General features: G+C 40.2%; 1 protein-coding gene and 1 pseudogene across 2 annotated transcripts in view; one reads left to right on the forward strand and one right to left on the reverse strand.

Annotated features, from left to right (window-relative positions):
* The window catches only part of PUDP (pseudouridine 5'-phosphatase), a 441,859-nt gene that overhangs the window by 276,824 nt on the left and 138,555 nt on the right, over positions 1–26,480 (reverse strand). The window lies entirely within an intron of this gene.
* Positions 7,417–7,871, forward strand: LOC100437994 (ubiquitin-ribosomal protein eS31 fusion protein-like; annotated as a pseudogene).

Raw genomic sequence — 26,480 nt, forward strand, 5'->3', positions numbered from 1 at the left:
GTGACTGGCAATTCTGTTCCTAGGATTACACCCAAAAGAAATGAGGACTTACAGACACACACACACACACCCCCCCAAGAGAAATGAGAACTTATGGATACACACACACACACACACACACACACACACACACACACACATGCATATACCCAAGATAAATGATAACTTATGGAGACACACACATACACACACACACACAAATACACACATACACACAAGCATATACCCAAGAGAAATGAGAACTTACGGAGCCACACACACACACACACACACACACACACACACAGTGTACACAGGTGTTCATAGTGTAACTGCCTAATGTGTTCCTCCTGCCAACCACAAATATAAAATAAACTCACCCAGACATGGCATTGCAGTAAAGAAAGAGCTTAATTGGCGTGAGGTCAGCCATTCCAGAATTATTACTCAAATCAATATCCCTGAAGGCTTGGAGGTTGGAGGTTTTTCCAAGATAGTTTGGTGGGCAGGGACTAGTGTAGGGGGCATGCTATTGGTTGGGGATGCCATCATGGGGTGTGGTAAGTGGTCCTCATGCACTGAGTCCACTTCTGGGTGGAGGCTACAAGACTGGTTGAGTCATGGGTCCAGGTGGGGCCATCTGATTGTCAGAAATGCAAAAACCTGAAAAGACATCTCAAAAGGCCAATCTTAGGTTCTGCCATAGTGATGTTATCTGCAGGAGTAATTGGGGAAGTTGCAAATCTTGCAACCTCCAGAATGATGCCTGGTAATTATTTGGAATTCAAGCCCCTCTCATCCTTCTAACTTGGTGGCTTTTCATCAGTTTTCCAAAAACAGTTTAGTTTGGGGGAAGGGCTACTATTATTTAAACTATAAGTCAAATTTGTCCCAAAGTTAGTTTGGCCCATGCCCAGGAATGAGCAAAAATGGCCAACCTGTGAGGCTACAAGTGGGACAGAGTCAGCCATGTCAGATTTCTCTCACTGTCATACTTTTGCAAAGGCAGTATTATTCATAATAGCCAAGAGGTGGAAACATCACAAATGCCCATTGCCTGGCGAAAGGATAAACAAAATGTGGTCCATCCATACAATGGAATATGATCCAGCCACAAAAAGGAATGATGTTCTGATACATTGGCAACATGGCGGAACCTTGAAAACACGAGGTTCAGTGAAAGAAGCCAGGCACAAAAGGTCATGTAACTGCCCAAGGGGTTCACCTTGCCCACTGCCTAGACATAGCCGATTTATCAAGACAGAGGAATTACAATAGAGAAAGAGTAATTCACGCAAAGGTGGCTGTGCGGGAGAATGGAGTTTTATTATTACTCAAATCAGTGTCCCCAAGAACTTGGGGATCAGAGTTTTTAAGGATAATTTGGTGGGTAGGGGGACAGTGAATCGGGAGTGTTGATTGGTTGGCTTGGGGATGAAATCATAGGGAGCGAAGCTGTTCTCTTCTGCTGAGTCAGTTCCTGGTGGGGGCCACAGAACTGGTTGGCAGGTCCAGGTGGGGCCATCCGGTTGTTAGAAATGCAAAAACATGAAAAAAACATCTCAAAATGTTGGTCTTAGGCTCACAATAGTGATGTTACCTTCAAGAGTAATTGGGGAAGTTGCAAATTTTATGATCTCTGGAATAATGGCTGGTAATACTTAGAACTCCAGCCCCTTTCATCTTGACTTGTTGGCTGGTGGTCTTTCATTTGTTTTACAAGAACAGTTTAGCCTTTCAGGAAGGGCTATTATTTAAACTATATATTAAATTCCTTCCCAAAGCCAGTTCAGCCTACGCCCAGTAATGAATAAGGACAGTTTAGAGGTTATGAGGCAAGAAAATAGAATCTGGAGGCAAGAAACAGAAGGCCGATTCACACTTTAGCTATGACAGGAAATATCCTCTCCATAGGGCGTAGGCCAAGTAAATAACTTTGTAACTTTACTTCATCCTCTTCATTTACATAGGGCGTACCCCAAGTAACCAATGCAATTGTCTAGAGGGTATTTAAATTCCCAAAAATTCTGTAACAGGACCCTTGATCCCCTATGCTCGGGCCCACTCCCACACTGTGGAGTGTACTTTCATTTTCAATAAATCCCTTTATTCCTTCTTGCTTTGTGTGTGCATTTTGTCCAATTTTTTATTCAAGACGCCAAGAACCTGGACACCCTCCACTGGTGACAGTTAGAAACAAGATGATGTCAGCTAGGTCTGATGTCTTTCACTGTCATAATTTTCTCAGTTATGATTTTTGCAAAGGTGGTTTCAGTCACAGGTTGTATGATTCCATTTATTTGAAGTGTCCAGAATAGGCAAATCCATCAAGACAGAAAGACAGACTATTGGTTGCCAGAGACTCGAGAGGGGAAGGAAAAGAAGGAGCTAATGAGTATGGGGTTTATTTTGGGCAGTGATGAAAGTGATCTAAAATACACTGTGCTGATGTTTGCCCAAACCTGTGAATATACTAACAGGCATTCAATTGTACACATGAAGTGGGCGAATTGGGTGGTATGTGAATGATATCTCAATATAGCTGTTCTATTTTTTAAGGAAAAATATAGAGTGCCATAAGTGCTATACAAAAAAATTAAATGGGGAGGAGATCAGGGAGTGGAGGTGGGTTAAATTTTAGTTCAATGTCTTCCCAACATTCCCTAAATTCCTATAAATTAGTAAATCATAAAAGATTCCTTGAATCAGGAGTCAAGTAATGCCACACCCAGAGCCAGCCACTACCCTCCTGGTACATTAATTAGATTGTACTACATCAGTACAGGTTTAAAAACCATTCAAATGCTTTGTGACTCCAGGAAATTCAGGGTGTAAGCAGGAGAATACTGCCTCTGAATCCATGGAAAATCCTGCCTTCAGAAGCGGAATTTTATCTAAGGATTCACAAAATTTGGGTTTCATACTATTTGTACACTCAGGGGTTGTGCTTTGCAAATATAATGCCAGAAACACCTGAACCAAAATTAGGTGATTCAATACCAAATGGCCCACTGAAAGCATAGAGTCAAGAAATCAGTGCCTGAGCCATTATGGGGCTGGTACTTTTAAAAATGAATGGACTTGATATTTTTGCAAGTTTTATTATGGAAAAGTGCTTTTGGGTTGGTCAAAAGCCTTCAGAAATCGTTCTACAGCCCAGCTGTTCCCAGACCAAACTGAGGGTCAGGCTGCTTATTCTAGAGGACCAATGAATGAGATGCAGATGAACTGGGAAAGAAGGGAGTTTTTACTTCTGCAGCCAGTTACAGGGAGAAGGCCTGGAAATTATCACCAGACCAACTCAAAATTACAAAGTTTTCCAGAGCTTCTATACCTTCTAGGCTATACATCTACGTGTAAAGTGTGCATTCATCTAAAGACATAAGCGATTAACTTCATTTAATCTATAACTAAGATTTGAGTCCTGAAGACCTTCCTCTGGAGCCTCAGTAAGTTTACTTAATCTAGATGGGTCCAAGTGCTGGGGTGATTGCCCTTATTTTGTCTCCTGCTGAGTCATGGAGGTTTGGGGAGTTCCTTTAGTCCCCAATAAAGCTTGTTTGTGGAAACTTAGGGAGTTTCTTCAGACCCCTAATAAAGCTTGTTTAATCCTAAATGGGTCCTGCTAAGAATTCCTTTGTTAAAATCTTCACGCTTTAAGGCCCAGGAAAGGCCTGAGCAAAATTCTTGATGGGCTTTTGTTACATTCCAGCCTTTGTATGAGGGCACTGGCTCTATCAGCTTTTAATATTTAACTTCACCACTCAGTCACTGCTGGAACAGTTGTTATGGAGGCCTGTGTTAGGGAGACCTGGTCTTCCACACAGCCCATCTGGAGGCAGCCTCTTGCCCCGTAATAATTCTCAGTACTCACCTTCCTGGAGGGGTGACTCAGTGGTTCTGTCAGAGGCATGTGAACCAGAGCAACTTCATCTTGAATAGGGTCTGGGTAAAATGAGGCTGAAACCTACTGGGCTGCATTCCCTGACGGTTAAGGCATTCTAAGTCACAGGGTGAGATAGGAGGTCGGCACAACATACAGGTCACAAAGACCTTGCTGATGCAACAGGTTGCAGTAAAGAAGCCAGCCAAATCCCACCAAAACCAAGATGGTGAAGAGAGTGACCTCTGGTCGACTTCACTGCTACACTCCCACCAGCGCCATGACAGTTTATAAATGCCATGGCAACGTTAGGAAGTTATGCTATATGGTCTAAAAAGGGGAGGCATGAATAATCCACCCCTTGTTTAGCATATCATCAAGAAATCACCATAAAAATGGGCAACCAGCAGCCCTCGGGGTTGACCTGTCTATGATCAGAGTAGCCATTCTTTTATTCCTCTCCTTTCTTAATAAATTCGCTTTCAATTTACTCTGCAGATTTGCCCTGAATTCTTTCTTGTGCGAGATCCAAGAGCCCTCTCCGGACCCCTTTCCTGTAACAGCCCTACAAACCGCCCTCAGCGGGACCTTTCACATTCACTGAGAACTGCATTTGGAGTGCACCTACCACCTCCAACCCCGCACAGCCCAGGGGCTCAGCGCAGGCTCTTCCCAGTTATGCTTTCATTACAGTGAAAAACCACAGCAGATGACAATCGCCCCCTCCGGCCACAGAAGTCTGAAAGAGGTGGCCCTGTATTTTAATAGAAATGTAATAAATTGTACCCTGAAGAAGGGACACCTTTGAAAGCATTCTAAAGGCTTAACTTGACCACAAAGTAGAAAACTCAAGAAGTTGCCCAGGGCTTGGGTCTGACATGAACCTTTGATTTTTGCTATTTCTGTCATTGTTTGACTCTGAATTTAGTGTCTGCTCTCTCCCAGGCTTCCAGGGAAACTCGCATCCTAGAGGGCATCAGCCCCAGGCATCCATGCAATCCACTGCTCAGAGGTGATAAAAAGGAGCAAGTATGAAATATAGTTTTAGAGGTGTCAGAAGAAAATAAATTGGGTTCACGTTGTGTTTTCTTCTGCATCCGAATATCCCCAAAGCAGAATTTCATTGCCAATCTCAGACCTGTTAAGTTGCTTCGTGCAAATTAAAAAAGTTTGCATGCAACCCTCCCTCCAGCTGCCTGCCAAGACCCCCCGCCCCCCGCCCCCCCGTTTCATCTACCGTCCAGCTGAAATAAAATTAAAGGCTAAGAAGCCTGCTCCAGAGCAGTCACCTCTGATGTGGGAAACCTCAAAAACTGGAAATCACCAGCCAAGAAGAATTATACGTGTGAGCTTCACGTAGGTGGGATGTGATGGATGTGGACAGAGCAGCAGAGAGAAAGCCCAGGGAGCATATGCTAAAAAACCTGGGAAGAAAAATGCAAAATCCAGCAGCCTTAGAGGTGGCCTGAGGAAAGAGTTTAGGTTAGAAATATCTGTGCCATAAGAATAATGGGCATCTATGTTCCTCCAAGAACATCAGGATAACCAAGGAGCATTAAACACCAAGTTAAGAAGGAAACACGATAAGGAAACCAGCTTAAGCTCAAGGAAAGTAGAGACTCGGGGGTTCATTTTGCAGCAACTGCTGATTGTGTGAATGGAAATGAATTTCTTAACATCACTGAGCTTTAGTTGTAAAGGAGAGGCAGTAATACCTACCTTGCAGGGTTACTGGATTGTTATATATGTGACAGCAACTAAGACAGACTGCTTAATAGCATACATTGGATATCGGGACCCACAGAAAATGTTCTAAATGGGGGTTGGCAACTATGCTCATGGGCCAATTGTGGCCCAGTGCTCATGTTTATAAATAAAGTTTTATTAAAACACAGTCATGCCTATTCATGACATACTGTCCACGGCTGTTTTCCTGCTGCAGCTGCAGAATTGAGCCATTGAGACAGATACCACATGGCCCAAAAAGTAGAATATATTTACTACCTGGCTTTTACAGAAAATGTTTGTTGATCCCTGGTCTAGAACATCAGTTAATCACCAATCACTTGGGAATAGCAATAAGCTTCCATCTGTTGACCACCTGTTATGTCTGGTCATATGTGATTTCATTTAATCTTATAGGTATTACGATCTCCATTCTAATTTTGAGAAAACTGAGGTTCTCAGGTGTTATTTTCCCAAAGTCATGCCATTGAAAACACCAACATTCTGATTTCAAAGTCAATTCTACGCTGATTCTCAGTGGCATTTTTATGAAAAAGTAAGAATACAATGCAGGAAGAGGGGAAAAAAGTCCTAGGGCAACCTCGTGGGTCTGCATAGTGTTCTTCCTTTTTCATCTGCCACCTGCAGTGGAACCACCACGAAAAGGCAGATTTTCAAAAACAAAACTGTGCACCTGATTTCTCGAAACCCAGCGAGGTCAGGCTCCTCCAGTCTCATCTCTTTTGCTGCTCCCACTCTTCCCTTGGCTGGCTGGCTTTGGCTCTCTCCTATATCCCCAGCCCCTAAACATGCATATTCCCAGACCAGACCAGTGGTCAGGCTGCTTATTCTCGTGGCCCAATAATGAGATGGAGATGAACTGGGAGAGAAGAGAGTTTTCATTTCTGTAACCAGGTGCAGGGAGAAGACCTAGAAATTATCACTAGACCAACTCAAAATTACAAACTTTTCCAGAGCTTATATGCCTTCTAAGCTATATGTCTACGTGTAAGTGTGTATTCATCTAAAGCTATAAGTGATTAACTTCTTCTAATCCATAACTAAGGTCTGAGTCCTGGAGACCTTCCTCTGGAGCTCCAGTAAATTGACTTAATCTAAATGGGTCCAGGTGCTGGGGTGATTACCCTTATCTTATCTCCTGCTAAAGAATGGAGGTTTGAGGAGTTTCTTCAGACCCCCAATAAACTTGTGGAGGCCTGGGGAGTTTCTTCAGACCCCCAGTAAAACTGTTTAATCCTAAAAGGGTCCTGTTAAGATTTCCTTCATTATCTTGTCATGCTTCAAGGCCCAGGAGAGGCCTGGGCAGAAGTCTTGGTGGGCTTTTGTTACATTCCAGCCTTTGTATAAGGACACTGGCTCTATCAGCTTTTAATATTTAACTTCACCACTCAGTTAGTGCTGAAACAGTTGTTACGGAGGCCTGCCTGTTCAGCTGTTAGTGAGACCTGGCCTGCCACATGCATACCCAAGTATTCTCTAGTTAACTCTTAGTTAACACTTTCAAAATATCAACTGGAATGTTGCTTCTTCAAATGAACCATCTCTCCCCCAAGACTGAGTCAAATCCCCTTATAAGATACATATACGTGCATATATATTTGTAGGTATAAATGTATACATATTCATGTATCTGTATCCTTCACTGCACTTAGAAGAGTTGTAAATTCACATTTATTTGTGTAATTAAATATTTAACTAACCACTGAGGTAGGAACCCATCTAGTTTTGATGGTCCTTGTATTCCTAGGAAATGTTACAGCACCTGCCTCAGAGTGGGAGTGTAATAAATATTTTTTGGATTTTTAAAAATGCAGATCTTTGTAAAAATGGAGAAGACCATCATTCTCAACATTCAACCATTGGATACAATAGAAAATGTAAAGGCCAAGACCCAGGATAAGGAAGGAATTTCTCCTGACCAGCAAAGACTGATCTTTGCTGTCAAGCAACTGGAAGATGGACGTATTTTGTCTGACTACAACATTCAAGAGGAGTCCACTCTTCACCATGTGTTGAGATTTCATGGTGGTGCTAAGAAAATGAAGAAGTCTTATGCCATTGCCAAAAAGAATATGCATTACAGAAAGAAGGTTAAGCTGGCTGTCCTGAAATACTCCAAGGTGCATGACAATGGCAAAATTGGTTGCCTTCATGGGAAGTGCCTTTTAGATGAATGTGGTGCAGGAGGTTTTATGGCCAGCCACTTTGACAGGCATTATTGTGGCAAATGTTGTCTTATTGCTTCAACAAACCAGACAAGTAATCGTGTATGAGTTAATAAGAGACATGAACTAAGAAAATAAAAGTCATAGGTTGAAATAGAGATTGTTCAGCCAGTTGACATAAGGTAGAGCACTGACAAACAGAAGCTGCTCACCTTTAGTGGTGGTCATGTTCGGAGCTAGCAGAAAAGCCTCCTGACTGCCTCTAGGACTCAGGGAAGGCAGGGGAAGGAGGACTTTGGTGTCTAAGTCCCTTCTCACCTCTTTGGCATTACTTCCTTCCCTCCCAACCTCACACCTTATAATCTACTAACTCCAAACCAACAGGAACTCTCCTCCCACGCCCTACATTCAAACACCCTAGGTTTACATGTGCAGGCACGCATGCACACACACACACACACACACACACACACACACACAAAGGCTGTTATCTCCCAACTTCCTGAGAAATGCTTATGCAGGAGTCTAAATCCTGAGCCCCTTCCAGGGGTTGCCTTGAGCCTTTGCTTCTTCAAGAGCCTCTCCCTAACCCGAATGCCTCAGATACTGAGCTCTGGGCTGTCTGTGTGTACTGCTGTTTGCCATGTAAAATCCCTCCATTGAACACAGCTGTCTACTTGCCCATCTATCCCAAAGGTCTACGGGTACATCAGTATCAAGGGCCATGTCTTTTCTTGGGATTCCCAGGGTAGCCTCTAATTAAGAAAAATTCACTTATTTGAACCAACTTACCCAAATAGAAAGTTCTAAAAAACGAGGAATCAACAGAAAATTAAGTTCCAGTTTCCTTCTTCACCTCTCCTGCCCCAAAAGTACTCTTTTTGGCTGGACTCTTCTTCCACTTTCCCCTTCTAACTGCCTCCAATGTCTCCAGCAGAACGAGGGAGAAGCTGTCCAGGCTGCAGAGAGGAGTGGTAGCAACTGGATCTCGCCTCAGAAGGTGGGGACAGGGTAGGCAGAGGGGGAATGCATCTCGCTGGAAATGTCAATGCCGCATGGGCTGGGAACTGCAGAGAGAGCTTCCCTTATTGAAGGAACAAAGTCAGAAAACTGGGAATTGGTACCTTCCAAAAGAGGGAGAGCCAGCAGGTTGGAGACAGGGTGTGTGAGGTGGTGTCAGGCTAGTGGACACTGCATATAAAGAATGTCAGAATATAAATGTTTATTTGTTACAGAGTCCTGGTTTCGGGTGACTCCAGATGGAAAGCGCCTACTGGCGGGTATTTTGCCTCTCTGCATGGGCACGAGGGTGCTGATAGTTGCTTCTGTCACTTGTTTCATTCCCATGGGAGCATGCTTGCACTTCCCAGGTTAGGCTTTTGGTCAGGTTTGGGCTTGTGGAATTGTTTCAAATTTTTGACATTATGGTTTTGCAATACCTAGCTTGCCAGGACGCTTGCCCCCAAGCAAGTTTTTCTCTATCTGCCCCGCACAGATGAGGTTGTGTGCATTTTTACCATTACTCTCCAGCGGACCATTCAAATACAAACATACTATATTTGTATCTCAATCACCTGCACTTGAGTCTGCTTTTAAGATTTTTTTTTTCTTGCCCACTCAGCAAGTAAATGCCTTGTTTGTGATCACCAACGTCAAGTGTTTAGACAACCTGCTCAGGCCCATTATTTTTCCTGTTTATTTGATGTCTTTAAAAAATTTTTTTTTTAAATATTGGGTATAGTGGCTCACACCTGAAATCCAGCACTTTGGGAGACTGAGACAAGATGATTGCTTGAGCCCAGGAGTTCAAAACCAGCCTGGGCAACAGAGTGAGACCCTGTCTCTATAAAAAATTTAAAAATTAGCTGGGCATGGTGGCATGTGCCTATAGTTCCAGCTTCTTGGGAGGCTGAGGCAGGAGGATCACTTGAGTCCAGGAGGTCGAGGCTACTGTGAGCTATGATTGCACCACTGCACTCCAGCTGAGTGAGAGAGTAAGACCTTGCCTCAAAAAAACAAAAATAAAATAAAATTTAAAAAAAACCCACTTAGATAACCTGCTAAGTCCCATTATTTTCCCCATTTATTTGATAACTTAAAGAGAATCATTTAGAATAAAGTAAGTGACAAAAAAAGAAAAATAAATAAAAAGGAAAAAAGAAAGAAAAATTTTTAAAGAAAAACAGGAAAAAAAAAGAAAATTTAAAAAGTGAGTGACAAAGTGAAAATATTTGGCTTATCTTCTGAGACGGGAGGAATTTGAGACTATAACAAACATAAAGAAAGGACATCTATGCGTAAGAAAAAAATTATATAATTAATTACCCAGATGCATGAGGTCTAAATGTCCCTGAGTTTGCCTAAATGTCATAGTTATGCTAATGACATGTATTCTATTTTATTTTTACTTAGAGACAGAATTGAAGTTTGGGTGGCTGCCAACAAGTTGTTGAGCTTGAAAGCGATGCTATAAATTTCCAAGGACATGATTGCAGTTGCATCGGATGTACTTGTCTACTCAGCTGATGTTCAAGTTCAAAATAGAGCTACATTCTGAACATGGGCAATGTTCTTAAAGGAGAATTTTCAGGTTGTCTTAATATTGTTTGACCTCAGGCAGAATGAGCCAAAGGCAGTGGGGTGTAGGAAGAACACGAGACTTGATCTCTGGGAAATGAGCTCCACCACTCAACAGCGTAAGAACTTGTTGTGATGGTTAATATTGAGTGTCAACTTGATTGAATTGAAGGATGCAAAGTACTGTTCCTGGGTGTGTCTGTGAGGGTGTTGCCAAAGGAGATTAACATTTGAGTCAGTGAACTGGGAGAGGCAGACCTACTACCCTTAATCTGGGTAGGCACCATTCAATCAGCTGCCAGTGCAGCTAGGATAAAAGCAGGTAGAGGAACATGGAAAAACTAGACTGGATGAGTCTTCTGGCTTCCATCTTTCTCCCATGCTGGATGTTTCCTGCCCTCGAACATCAGACTCCAAGTTCTTCAGTTTTTGAACTCTTGGACCTATACCAGTGGTTTGTCAGGGGCTGTGGGGCATTCGGCCACAGACTGAAGGCTGCACTATCACCAGCTTCCCTACTTTTGAGGTTTTGGGACTCAGACTGGCTTCCTTTCTCCTTGGCTTGTAGACAGCTTATTGTGGGACCTCACCTTGTGATCATGTGAGTCAATACTCCTTAATAAACTCCCCTTTATATATACATCTATCCTATTAGTCCTGTCCCTCTAGAGAACCCTGAGTAATACACCTGGGCATGTCCCTTAGCACCTTGGATGAATCCTTAGGTCTGTGAAATAAGGGAGCTGGAGTTGATGATCTCTAGAATGATTTCTTTTCCCAAAGTTCCCTGGTATTATTACTTACAGAAAGATAACAAAATGTAACGAAATGTAACAAAAATAGGAAGCAAATTATAACCAAGGCTGAGCCTGTTCATTTCCACTGAGGTATCTCTGGGGTTTGTGAAAATATAGGAGAGGGTATTAAAGGTATTAAAGAAAGAGTACCATGAAAAGTGAAACAGAGGAAGTCCAGAGTCCTCTCAGACTCTGGGAAAGCCACACACATTATGTGACACACACTTCTTTATATTCAGATAGAGGAAATCTGACATGGACTTCATACATGGATTTGATAACAGCCCATTTTGAAAATGGGGAAAAATAGCCACATAGAATTATACACAATGATGTTAACTGTACTAATATTGTTAATCTTATAATATTGTTAAAAATAAATATGTTCAAATTTATGTTGCTACTTCCACTCCAAGGACTACTACATTTTTGTATCAAACGAGCAGAGCATAACACCATTTCTCTTACTGAGTCAATTGGACTGAGCTCACCCCACATGTGCTAGAGGAATCAATCTTCATGGAGTGGGATGTCCAGTAGGGCATGTGAATCTAAGCGAGAATATTGAAAGCCAATACAAAATCCATATGAAATTGTATGACAATTAAGACAGAACAAAATGGAATATTAGATTTCTTTTACATTTCAGAATTTTAACTGCTATTGAGTCCATCAGAAATAAACCTACAAAAATAATGTCTTCATATTGATGAGCTTTGTTACAGATATCTCCTGTTTCCAGACCAAAGCAATGGAAAACAATGAAGAAAAGGAAAAAATTAGGCCAGGCACAGTGGCCCATGTCAATAAACTCAGCGCTTTGGGAGGCTGAGGTGGGAGGACCACTTGAGGCCAGGTGCTTGACACCAGCCTGGGCAACACTGTGAGACCCTGTCTCTTCATAAAACAGAAAAAATAGCTGGGCATAGTGGCATGCATCTGTAGTCCCAGCTACTTGGGAGGCTGAGGTGAGAGGATTGCTTAAACCCAGGTGTTGGAGGCTATATGATTGCACTACTGCATTCCAGCCTGGGTGACAAAGCAAGATCCTGTTCCAAAATAAAATAAAATAAAAGTCTGTCTTTGATGAGGTGAAGAACCATAGAAATACTAAAGCACAATCTATGAAGAAAGACTGTCAAGCCAAATAAAAGTTGAACAGTGTGAAGGGGAGGTACTAAGAGAGGGAGAACACCTCTGATATGTTCTCCAGAATTGGTGGCAAAACTCCTAAGGCAAAACTTTGCTTGAAAAGACAAAGTGGGGATTCAAGGGAAGAATGCAGAAAAGAATGAGGGAAAGCAGGAATGATCATGGAAACTTTCAGACATAGTGAGATGTAGGCTACAAACATGGTGTGTCAGAAGAGATATGACAAACGGCAGCTGCTTGGCAAGGCTGGTTTACTGAGCAGAAAAGAGTTAATTTTTTCACCCTATCGAAAAAACATAATGGAGTTTCTTTTGAGGCAGAGAAACTCCTTCCTAACTGTGAGCAATGTCATGTCATAACAGAGAACTGATGGGGGGAAAAGTCCTAAGAGATGACAAAATAATGGCATAGGGGATCCAAGGTATGTATAATTGGTACTCTCATAAAAAGAAGGGAAAATACTATAGGAAAAAAGTCAAAATATGGAAAAGAAGAAGATGTGACAAGAAATGACAGGAAGGGCACAAAACTTTGAAGGAATCTGAAATCTTTGCATAGACTTATGAGAATACTATAAGGAATCTCAGTTTCAAAGAGGCATGGCTTTCTTTCTTTTTTTTTTATTAAGCTCAAAATAATAAAGAAGTCATTTATTTATACATGGAACAAGAACAGAGAATGGACATGCAATTCTCAAAACTGAAAACTTGACAGTACAATGGCAAATCATCCTAATGAATACAAGAAGGCTGACATTTCAACAGAAATTATCATGACCACAAAAAAACCCTGTAAATGAACCTAGGTATGACAAGTACATGCACCAAATAGGAAAGGTAGAGTGCACAGTCAACCAAAATATAGAAAGCCTTTGCAGAAAAGTGTAGAAAAAGTATCAGGAAGGCTTAATCCCAGAATGAGGAAAGGGATCTAAAAATATGAAAGGAGGCTGGGCATGGTGGCTCACACCTGTAATTTCAGCACTTTCGGAGACCAAGACATGAAGATTGCTTGAGTCCAGGAGTTTGAGACCAGCCTGGGCAACACGGCAAAACCCCATCTCTAAAAAATATACAAAAATTAGCCAGTTGTGGTGGTGCATGCCTGTAGTTCCAGCTACCTGGGAGGCTGAGGTGGGAGAATCACTTGAGTCTGGGAGGTGAAGGTTGCAGTGAGCTGAGATCATGCCAGTGCACTCCAGCCTGGGTGACAGAGCAAGACTGTGTCTCAAAAACAATAAAAAATAAAAATAAAAATATAAAAGGCATCAAAAGGGGCTTTGAGTTAATATTATAGCTAGAAGAACAAGGAGAAAAGACCTCATCTTGGGTCTTACAGCATCAGCCAAATGTGGGAGGTGCTCACAGGTGCTTCTCTGAAGATTATTCTCAAGCCCTTTCTTCCTCAGGGCCAGAGAGTTAACAGTTCTTATTGGTTCTTTCTAGCTACCGCTGTCTTTTCCATCTTTTGATGTTCTCTTTTTTTCTTTCCCACAAAGCCAAGCTACTAACAGTCATTCCTGATTCCCAATACAATACTCCTGGGGAAAGGTATACACTGCTGCTTAGTTATTTGAGGGCTTAGGTGCTAATCCGTACGGGCAAATAGATACGCTGTAATGAAACTTGGGATATAAAACATTTTCCCCATCCAAAGGCATCTAACTACCTCTCCTCTGCCCTAGGGCACTTCACAGCTCCCCTTTTGCAGACATTTGTGTTTCTTTAGGTGAAGCTGACACTGTTTTTAGTTCTTTTGTGCAATATGGAGGGAGGAGCATCAGAAACAAATAGTGAATTTCACTGAGTTTTTCCTCCCAAAAGGCCACTAATCAAAGGGTAGAACAATAGGTGGGAACTACTGTGCTCAGGTAACTGCTTGTCTGAGAAGTTGGGCATGTGTGGGAATCCTTCCAACTTCCAACACATAGCTTGTCAGGTCCCCTGTGCACTACCAAGATCTCTTTGGGTCCTTGCTTCTAAAATTATGGAATGGCTGTGGTCTTTTCACAACCTACCCAAATTCATTGGAATAAAAAAATAGTTTCAATTTCCATTTTTTCCTCATATATATATATATATATTTTTTTGTTTGTTTGTTTGTTTTGTTTTGAGATGCAGTTTCGCTCTTGCTGCCCAGGCTGGAGTGGAGTGCCATGGGGTGATCTCGGCTCACTGCAACCTCAAACCTGCTGGGTTCAAGTGATTCTCCTGCCTCAGCCTCCCAAGTAGGTGGGATTACAGGTACTCACCACCACACCCGGCTAATTTTTTGTATTTTTAGTAGAGACAGGGTTTCACCTTGTTGGCCAGGCTGGTCTCGAACTCTTGACCTCAAGTGATCCACCCGCCTTAACCTCCTAAACTGCTGGGATTACAGGCATGAGCCACCACACCCGGCCCCTCCCATAATTCTTTTACTTAATGGTTTGACATCCTCTGCCTTTGCTGGTTTGGAAGTACTAACTGAAAAAAATAAATAAATAAACAAAATGCAACAATTTTTAGCAGAAAATCCCACAATGGGATAAGTTTAACAACTTGTTTTGAGGGCAGGGCTGGGTTGTGTATTTGTTTGTAACTATAATTCTATATGTTCTATACAGTACTTGTCATATATGCTAGCTTTGGCTAGCCAAATTAATCATAAAATGAAAATAGCTATCAATAATCATAGTCCTTCACAATATCAAGGTGTCCTATAGGGAGTACTGCAAATTCTAGGTGTTCCATCCCCTACATAATGGTAAAAACCATTTACTAGTTCTTTTACAGCAAGACAGAATATCTCCTGGACTTTTATTTTCCTGCTTCTTCTCTTTCAGAATAACCTGCAGAGAGGTGACTGTGAAGTTAAAATATAGAAGAACATTAAAATCCTAAAACTATGAGGAAGTTACAAGAGAATCAAGTTGTGAAAGAAATATTTTCCAGCCTGAATAAGCTGCTTCTTAAATTTGTGAAAAGCTTACAATTTTTCTGGACTTATCATTGATAATGTTGAGAAATCATTTATAAAATAGTACAGATTTCCATCTAGAAAACTGAAAATTAAACTGAACAAATGTTCTGATTTTTCAAAGATTAGAAGAACATGAATCGCACAAATGTGAGAGCAAGAAGATGGGGTGTTGGGCAGTGTCAAATGCCTGCCACAGAGAAGTCAGGCAGAGGGAGTTGAGAGAGGACGCCGAGTTTGGAGATTAGAAGTTACGTGAGATTGCTGAGAAAGCAATTTAGCTTTGAGAAAACATGAGCTTAATGTCATCCCTGAGGATACTTTGAAAATGGATGATTTTAAAGGATCATTGGTGAGTACTTAAATCAGAAAGTGGAGGTCACGTTGAGTCAGAATGGGCTCATTTTGAGTAAGTCATGCCAGACTAAACTCATTTCACTGGACTGATAAGTACAAGAAATGTAGTAGACTAGAAGGATTGTATCTCCTTTGGAGCTAAAATAATTGACAAGCTTTTTCATCATAGTCTTGTGGACCTGGTGAGGATACAATTAAGATCAGCTTACAAGTATTGACACTGAGGATTAAGAGATGGATGTCCACCTGGAGGGGCGTTTCTCACGTTCCCTCTCTGGCTGTCTCCTTTTGGCCATTTTAGCTAATGATTTGGATGAATAAAAGGATGGTGTGGGAATCAGGGCTGCCAATTTGGGGAAGCTGGGATGACGAGATAATAATGCCTTGTATGACACAATTGAGACCAAAAGAAACCAGGAATGGAAAAGAGAAATGAAGAAACAAGCTTCAAAGGAGACTTGTTGGGCTAGATCAATGGACTGAAACTAACAAGATGAAGATTGATAGCAGCAAAGTACTACTCTTGTTCAAATATACCAGCTACACAAGTACCGAGTAGGGCAGACAGGGATGAGGGGCTACACAATAAAAATAATCAGGGCAATTGACTGTCAGGGCAATATGAGACTTTAGTCTTTCTCCAGCCGGAAAAAAAAAAAAAAAAAACTCACAAAAAACCACCTCATATAACTTCCAACAATTGCAGTATAAATGTAGTGTTGAGCATAATGAAAGTAACCTCAATTTGTACCTCACTTTGAGTGATGGTTTTCATTAGAATAATTGAGAGCACATGCTAATTACTAAAAAGTATCTTTGATATTTATGCAAATTCACAATTAAGAATAAAATTTGATTAACCATGTAACTTTGGGGTTGGAAAAATGAATTTATTCAGTGTGAGTGGTATTATAGTCTCTGATGAACAGATCACCCACAGTGCTGTGGAGTTTTGTCCTGAGTGCCCAAGAGTATGTTTTCAGAGAAAGATGACTACTATGGCAAAGAACCAAAATGCAGACAGATGAATAAGTAGGAGAAAGGCAGAGGAGGGAAAAGAGGCTGGGAACTGGTGGGGAAAGGGTGGGGAATAAGGATCAAATACTAAGCACGGTAGAGGGACAGTATTTGAAATTTTTTTGATGATCCATATACCTGGGTGACTTTTCTCTATGTCTGTGTCCAGACTTCTGGGTACAGGGAGTGATAAGCGCCATGCAATCGCCATAGTACCTGATCTCAGGTAACCTCCCTCATCATACACTATGCTTTGTAACATTTCACACAATGATAACTAGACCACCATGTGAGTACTTCTCTTTCCCCTCTAAACACTAAGATAAGTCCATGGGAGCAGGGCGACTGTGTTGGTCACTTTCATCACTATGTCATTAACGCCACCTATATAGCCATATGTAAGCATATATGAAACACTCTATAAAAAAAGTTTGAATTTTTGAACATTGCTCAGCGATTTAATAGCTTCCCTACATGGTGGAAATTTAAAAATAGGAAATATAAGAAGAAGAAACATCTCAAGTTAGTATCACAACATTGCAGCCTGAGAAGAAAAAATACATTCTTTCAATACAATGAGGTACATAAAATAGTAATGAAAATTGACCACTTATTAGTTCATAAAGCAGGTTTTCAATAAATTTCATCAGGTTGGTGTATAGACGTCACATTTTTTCCCATATGCACTAGGTTAGAAATCAAGAAAGCAGAGATGACTATTTTAAATGAAATTTTAAAACACACATTTTAAAAACTCAAGGGGCTGCACTTCAAATAGGGTATAGTATATACTGCTCGGGTGATGGGTACACCAAAATCTCACAAAGCACCACTAAGGAGCTTATTTGTGCAACCAAACACCACCTGTTCTCCAATAGCCTATGAAAATAAAAAAATAATAATAATAATTTAAAAATTAAAAAAAAAACCCTCAATGTTCAAAAAAGAAACTGTAATGGAAACTGAAAATATGTGTAAACAATAATAGTATTAAATATTTTTTTAAAAAGAGAATACCATGAGGGCAGTACCTAGTGGGAAATTTAAAGCCTTAAATGTAGAGATTCGAGGTGAAAATAGGGCAGGAATCAAAACATTGCATATCCACCAAAGAGAGCTAGGGAAGGAACAACGGATTAAACCTCTGTAAAGTAGAAAGAACCAAGTACTAAGACTGAAAAACCTCTAGCAAGACTGAATAGAAGCAAGATAAAGAAAAAGAGAGCGAGAGCAAGAGAGAGAGGAAAAGAGAGAGAGACAGAAACAAACACACACTACTGGAATTTGTAAAACCCATAATTGTAAACACTATAGAGATAAAAATGATAGCCTTGACAGCTCTACACCAACAAACTTAAACTGAAATGTTCAAAATCCTAGAAAAATATAACTGACTCAAGAAGAAACAGATAAACTAAACAAACAAACAAACATAAACTGAGTCAGTGGTTTAAAAATCTTTCCACCAAAGAAAAATCTACGCCCAGTTGGTTTAATATGTTAATTCTCACAAACAATCCCAAACCAATGTAACTCCTCCAAGGAGTGAAAAAATAAGAAATTTACCCCAATTCATTTTATGAGACTAGTTAACTTTAGTAATCAAATCATCTAAGGAAAGACATTTTTATTAAATATAGGAACAAATATGAATAGAAACAAATACATTTATAAAATATAAATAAAAAATATATAAATAGAAACAAATATAAATAAAATAGAAAAAAATTAGAAAGACCAACTCATTAATCACCACAGAAAAACCTATAATGATCATTTTAACAGATGAAGAAAAAGCATTTGATAAGGTCACTATTTATTCCTGATTTTTTTTTACAGATTCTTAGCAATTAGGAATAGAAAGTAACTCCCTTACTCTGATAAATAATACCTAGTTTAAGAAACATAATTGAAACATCATATTTAATTGTGAAAAGGTAAAAGTTTTCCTATTTAACATTAAGTTAGTAAGATTATATTATATTACACATAATATAATATTAAATAATTGTATCAAGCTTCATCTTGGGGGAAAATTCTAGCTCAATAAAATGAGAAAACAATAAAGTATATAAATATTACAAAGAAAAAAGCTGTTATCATTGCTTGCTTATTCACTGTCTACCTAAAAAAACCCTCAAACCTCAAAGAATATTTAGATACATTATTAGAATTAATGAGGGTTTTTGACGATTGCTGGATACAACATAAATATTCATATCACTTGTATATCTTAATACTGGGAAAAATTAGAACATATATTTTTAGAAGACAGCTTTCATGAAAGCCACAAAATATAAAGAATTAGTACTGAATAAATAAAATTGGTTCAAAAACACTTTATTGAAAAATTATAGAAATACTGAAAAATAACAAAGTAAAAATAAGTGACAAGTTATAGCATAATCTTGAATAGGAAGACACAACATTTTCAAGAAGTCACTACTCCTCTATTCAATCTGTAGATAGATTTAATTTCAGTCAAATGCCAAGAAGATTTTTAGGGAAAATTTGATTCTAAAATATATATGAAAGAACAAAGAGCCATAAATAACCAAGATACTTCTGAGAAAAAGAAGAAGATGGAAAAACTTATTCTATTCAGAATTAATACAAAATTTTGGTGGTTAAACCCATGTAGAATTAGGACTGGAACAGACACACTAGACAATTCAAAAGATAAAGAGCCATTTGGGGCATGAACAGACGCATTGACCAATAAAAAGAATCGAGATCAGAGAAACAGACTTAAGTCCCTTGAATTTTCATGTATAACAGAAAGAGATTTTCTGATGTGTGGGAAAATACAAAATAAATGCTACTAGGACAAGGGGTTATTTATACATACGGAAAAAAGGAGAGCTGAAACTACATCTCACACTCTACACAAAAATCAAATCCAGATGGTTGAAAAATTTAAATGCCAAAGTCAAATGCTTAACACTTCACAAGACAATTTAGGGGACAATCTCATGTCCTATGGATAGGAAAGCATTTCTTAAACCAAATAAATAATAATCAATAGCCAGAAATAAAAAGAGACACAAACTTGACTATATTCAACAAATTTCAGTTTGTCAAAAAATGCCATAAAGAGAAAATATTAAGCCATAAATAAAAGATGATATTTGCAACATGTAAGTCACCATGGCTCAGTCTCTAGACTACATTTAAAACATCTAGAAATCAATATAAAAAAGATAAGCCACTCAACAGAAAAAAATAAAGAAAATACCTGAATGAAGACTTTGTAAAAGAGGAAACACAAAATCATATGGAAAGATGTTCAATTTCATTAATAATCAGGAAAATGAGACATAGATATTGTTCTATACTCATCAGATTGGCAGAAACTTAAAAATCTAGAAATATCAGCTGAGGTGCCCATATCAGCTACCAAGGTAAGTGTGGGGGGAAAATTGCATATGGTGGGTTTTCAATGGGAAATGCTGACAATGTACTGGAGGACTCTAAAACTTGCTTCAAGACTGGCAAATGTTTTCACCGACTTTGAGAATATCAAAACTAGATCAAATCTGATACTGGTGAGGAGCTTTCTTTGGAGAAATCTGTTGCCATGCTGTGAGTAACCCAACCTTTTGGAGGGGTGAGTGGGTTATTACTGGTCCCTTGCCTAATGGGTGAGCTTCAAGGAGATCCTCACAATGCTTTGAAATGATCCTTGCAGTTGGAAGACATGGAGAAGGGGTGTCTGACCTATTTCTGGGAAAGTTAAATTGGATTGTGGACTAGGTTCTGACTCGCCCGCGGAGTGTAGTGTGCAGAAGAGAGGCAGCGCCAGGAGGGGCTGCATAATGGGATCAATCCACATTTCCTAAATTAGATGGAATTCATCAGAGGGAAGCTGGAGTGGAATTCCTTTGAGTTCCCAGACATTCTGGGAACAGGACAGAACTATAGGCACCCAGTGGAACACAGACACTCTCCCTCATCCCCTGTGAAGGGGCTCAGCTGAAAACCACCAAGGAGCCCTGGAAAGCACCGAGAAAAAGGAGGCAACCTCTGCCCTCTGCAAGCTACCTAGGGACACAGAGGGGCCTGTCTGTCCACGTATTCAGGTGGGGAGGACTGAACTGAAATTGAAAATACGTAGAAGACGTAATGTCAAGCCAGTTTTGAAGTAGTGGCTATTATGTGGGACTGGATATTCCAGTTCCTGAGACGAAACAGTTTTATGACCAAAAGTGGCTGGAGGATAGTTTATTTTTTTGAGTATGACGATCTCTTCAAGTGTTTGAAATGGGTGGTCGGAGAGGATAATAAAGTTGTATGCTTGGTCAACATTCTGACTCTATATTGTTTTCGTAGAGGGTAAAACTATAAAGAAAAGCCAGAGAATGATACCAAAAAAATTGGGGAGATCATTTATGGTGGGCAATAGAGTGAGTAGGATGGAATTCAGGAGGCGGCACACTGGGGCTGTGGATGTGCTGATGACATTCTGTGACCCAAGGTGTTGGGTGCGGTGGCCAATGTATTGTGAGTCCTGATTCCCTGATCATTTTTGCAAGTATTCAATAGATAGTATAAAACAACACTTAAAGCGAAACCATAAAAAGCTAGAAGACAATATATGTGCCTATTTGATCAAGAAGTCCTTTTAATTTTCCCCCCCTATTTTCATGTCCCTTGATCTAAAATATACTTTTTATGCCATTAGCAGTCCAGGTTCCTGCTGCTTTTAGACTTTTGAAAAAGAAAAGGAAGGAATTTTTTTCTCTTCATGCCATTCTTTTGTATGTGTCTGCCCCAGGCAATGAGCACACACCTGCTGAGTTTTTTGAAAGGGGGACAGCATTGTGGTTGGGGAAGAGAGTATTTATGGGGAGGCTGAAAACTTCAGTAAAATTTCAAAAATATCCACAATTTTGATAGTGATGACCTCCAGATGGGCAAATTACTGGTGACATTTTTTTAATGATGTCCTATTGGTTCCATGGCTTTATTTTTATTTTTTGAGATAGGGTCTCACTCTGTTGCCTACCCTGGAGTGCAGTGGCACAATCTCAGCTCACTGCAACCTATGCTCCCAGGCTCAACCAGTCCTCCCACCTCACTCTCCTGAGTAGCTGGGACTACAGGCACACACCACCACGCACGCTTAATTTTTGTATTTTTTGTAGAGATGGGGTTTTACCATGTTGTTGAGGCTGGTTCTGAACTCCTGGACTCAAGTTATCCACCCGCCTTGGCTTCCCAAAGTGCAGTGATTACAGGTGTGAGCCACCGCTCCTGCCGGTTTCATGCTTTTTATAATAAGAATGAACTCCTTACGTAATAATAAATAAATAAACAGAAATTATTTGCTTTGGATGTAGCAAACGTAGATTTAGATTGTCCAGAGTCAGGAGCTAAGCCTCATATTTTTTTTGTTTTAGCTCAGTGTAGAGTGCATTGAAGGTGTCCTAAAAATAATTCCATATAGCAAGCCAACTTTAAAACCTGCTCACAGCCAGATCTGCCAAGTATGAGCCAGGTAAAATTACCAGAAAGGGTGGTTCTGACTGACTCCTTAACAATAACGTGGCTTACAAAGACTGATATGAAATAGTTGATCCAACCCAAACACTTTGCTCATTTCCCAAAATTTTCTACGCAAACATATACAACTTACCACAACATAAAGATCATAATGAAAGGTTTGCCTTTTATTCCTTTAAATGACCATATGTTTAGATCTGATGTACTGACAGCGATAATTCTCCATTAAGCAGAAACCTAATAAAATTTGAAAAACAGTGATTTTATATTTAGATGATACTCAGATCTTCTGCTACATATGTGGAAGATGGAATTATTGCTAGAAACATTGTTTAAAGATTAGGTATGAAAGGAGCATTAGGAAGTCAGGAGGTTCTTTCTTTAGGAAGCAGCTTATCTAGATTCATTCAAAGAGCTTTAGGCCAGTTTGAGGTCTTTCTGCAAAATGTAAATTGCTATATGAGAAACCACATATAGTCCAATGATGAAAGAATGCAAAGCCTTAGAAGCACAGGCTTCTAGTATCTTCCCTAAAGTTCTGACAAAAAGGAAAATAACTATCAGATTATTCAACTCGAATGCTTATTATGTATCTATAAGTCAGTCGGCAGATGAAGAGAGAAGGGAAATACGACTTCTACCCCTAGGGAACTCACAGTCTTGTGGGGGCCACTAGGGGTGGTGGTGTGACCTGCCTGGAGCAGCGCTAAGTATGGACTTGTGAGTCAAGGGCTATCAAAACCTAAGTAAACTGATGGCCATTCAGAGAAGGTAGAGTTCCATTCCACAGTTTGCAAGAAGGACTATTTCATGGAGGAGGTCACGTTGAACTAGACCTTTAAAAGTTGGTAGAATTTAAAAGCAAGGATATGGAAGCAGGAAGAATCAAAGTGAGCAGCGGTACAAGAGTGAGGCAAGGGTGAGCAGTTTTAATTTTTATAATGGTGGTGTTATAAAATACACATCAAAATTTGCCATATTATTATTATTATTATTTTGGAGACAACGTCTGGCTCTGTTGCCCAGGCTGGAGTGCAGTAGCTCAATCATGGCTCACTGTAGCCTCCACCTCCTGGGCTCAAGCAATCCTCGTACCTCAGCCTCCTGAGTAGCTGGGACCACAAGCATATACCACCACGCCCAGCTAATTTTTATATTTTTGGGAGTGACGAGATCTTCCTATGTTGCCCAGGCTGGTCTCAAACTCCTGGACTCAAATGATCCTCCTGCCTTAGCTCCAAAGTGCTGGGACTATAGGTATGAGCCACTGCACCTGACCCCATCTTAAAAATTTTTAAGTGCACAGTTCAGAAATACATTTGCATTGTACAACCATCAGCGCCACCCATCTTCAGAGAGTATTTTTCATCTTGTAACAGGGAAAATTCATATCCATGAAAGACTAACTCCTCATTCTTCCTCCTCCCCACCCCAGGTAATCACTATTTCAGTGTCTCTATGATTTTGACTGCTCTAGGGACTTATATAAATGAGATCATACACTGTGTATCTTTTTGTGACTGGCTTATTTCACTTAGCATAATGTCCTCAAGGTTCATCCATGTTGTAACATATGTGAGAATTTTTTTCCTTTCGAAGGCTGAATAATATTTCATTGTATGGATAGACCACATTTTGTTTATCCATTCATCTATCCATGGACACTTGGGTTGCCTTCACTTTTTGGCTATTGTAAATAATGCTGCTATAAACATTGAGGTACCAATATCTGTTTGGGTCTCTGCTTTCAATTATTTTGGGTTTATACCCAGGAGTGGAATGGCCAAGTCATACAGTACCTCTAGTTTTAGTTCTCTGAGGAACCACCATAATGTTTTTCACAGTGGCTGCACCATTTTAATTCTTATGAATAGTGCACAAGGGTTCCAATTTTTCCACAGTTTCATTAACACTTATTATTTTCTGGGGTTTTTGCTTTGTGTTTGATAGCAGCCATTTAAATTGGCATAAGGTATAATTTCATTGTGGTTTACATTTTCATTTCCTTAATGATTAGTGATATTGATCAATATTTTATATGCTTGCTGGCCATTTGTACATCTTCTTTGGAGAAATGTTTATTCAGGTCCTCTGCCTATTTTTTTAAATTGGGTTGATTTTTTTTTGCTGTTGTTTAGGTAGAGAAGGCAACCTTTGAATACCAGTGATGTTTCACTAATGCTGGGCCATTGATTTCACAAGAAGTTGTATGAGGTATTAGAATGTGAGTTTGGTTTCAATCATCGCTGAGGTTGAATGCCTTTTCCAAAATTCAGTGTGAATTTCATCAGAAGCCACAAAGGGTCCAGGAGCAAGAACATGGTGTGACTGTTCTCTGCTAAAGAATTTCAGCCTGATGACAGTGAGCAGGCTATACATGAGACTGACACAAGAACAGGTGGAAAGGGAGACTTTCCACTGGAAAAAGGTGATTCTAACATGCAGAATCACCTTCAAGGAGCAAGTAAGCAGAAAAATAGACAATGGCACAGTGGCCAGGCAAGAAGACACTAGGTCCAGAATCTGAGGTTCAAATTCTGGCTCTGTGAGATAACAACATGCCTTGGTTTCCCCATGCTACTGAAACACCAGGGGTTGGGTCTAGGTCCCATTGCTTGCTGCACAGAAAGCCAACCACTGAGACAATGAGCATTGCCAGGGAAGAAGGCTTTATTTGGGTGCTGCAGCCAAGGAGGTGGGAGATCAGTCTTAAACTCATCTCTCCAGCCGACTAAAATTGGAGGGTTTATATAGCTGGGAAGGGAGGTAACCACCTGCAGGGAAAACAGCAATTAAGGAGGGGTAAGGAAGCAATCATGATAAATGAGGAGTCTGCTGTCTCATTGTCTGATGGTGATGTGGTGAGTTTCAGTCTTGCCTGAAGGTCCGTTTCCTAACTCAGATGACTGACAAATGTTAAGTTTCAAGTTTTAAGACCAGATGGGTCAATTTCTATGTTTATTCAAAAACCCTGTAAATATCAGTTCCATGTGGAACTTGAGCTGGTTTCCCCCCAGTTATCACAGTTAGGGTTAAATGATGCAATATAAGTAAAACACCAGCAATGTCTGACACACACACAGAGTGCATGACACAAGTGGTGTGTTGGGACAATATAGCTCAGTGAACTCCCTTTGTCTACTGTTATATTGAGCGATGAGGCATCTCTGAAGATGCCACTTTGCTACCTCTCCCCTGATAATTTCACCAGATCCAGCCATATGAGCACTGCAAGTGGGGGCTTAGCTTAAATCATTCCTCATATTTCCCTTGCAGGCAAATCATTTGGCACCAAAACAGGCACAGAAGTCCAAGTCCTGCTGCCAGCTCCACGACTGATGGCACAGACAGACTTCAGGATTAGTTCTTTAATCTGTATCCTCTATTAAATGAAGGTCATCATGCTGCTGCCTAATGTAAAAGGATTGTGGGGATTTTCATCATTCATTAATGATTATCTTATTCTTTGAAACCCCCAAGAAAACTATATAAATTCCAAAGTCTAATAGGTACACAAGGGCTTTATTATGGATGATGAAGTTTCAAAGGATGCTAACCCAAAAAAAATATTTTTTTCTTTTTTGAGACGGAGTCTTGCTCTGTTGTCCAGGCTGGAGTGCAGTGGCGCGATCTTGGCTCACTGCAAGCTCCACTTCCTGGGTTAACACCATTCTCCTGTCTCAGCCTCTGGAGTAGCTGGGACTACAGGCACCCACCACCACACCCAGATAATTTTTTTGTATTTTTAGTAGAGATGGGGTTTCACCATGTTAGCCAGGATGGTCTCAATCTCCTGACCTCATGATCCGCCCGCCTCGGCCTCCCAAAGTGCTGGGATTACAGGCATGAACCACCGCACCCAGCCAAAAAAATTTTTTTTAATGCGCTCTCTTTTCCATATAATCCCAAAGTCGGTGAATCACCTCTAAGCCAGGTGTTTATCTTAGCTGATACTGCCTTAGTGTTGGCACAACTTAAATTTAGTTCAACTAATATTTGCATGATCTTTGCACAACACATAAACACCCAGGAACAGGTGGTGCTCTTCGGTGGTCAACACCAGGGTGGGTGGCTATGGCAGGGCACATTCTTTCTCTATAGCCCAGGTCACTGGCATTCAAAGAAATATTTTTCAATCTCTGATTTTTCTCTGGAAGTAGGAAAATGCTTCCCTAACTGCTTTACTTATAAGGGTGTTTCTTGCTAATTCTGTGCCAAGAGTAACTAATGGGGACATAGACATAGACATCATTCAAATGGCATTCTCTCTTTACCATAACCCATGCTTTAAAATGAAATAAACCAAACTCATGCCTTAAGATGACAATCAAGAAATACATTCTGCCT

The sequence above is a fragment of the Pongo abelii genome, chromosome X (genome assembly GCF_028885655.2).
Source record: "Pongo abelii isolate AG06213 chromosome X, NHGRI_mPonAbe1-v2.0_pri, whole genome shotgun sequence".
NCBI lineage: Eukaryota > Metazoa > Chordata > Mammalia > Primates > Hominidae > Pongo > Pongo abelii.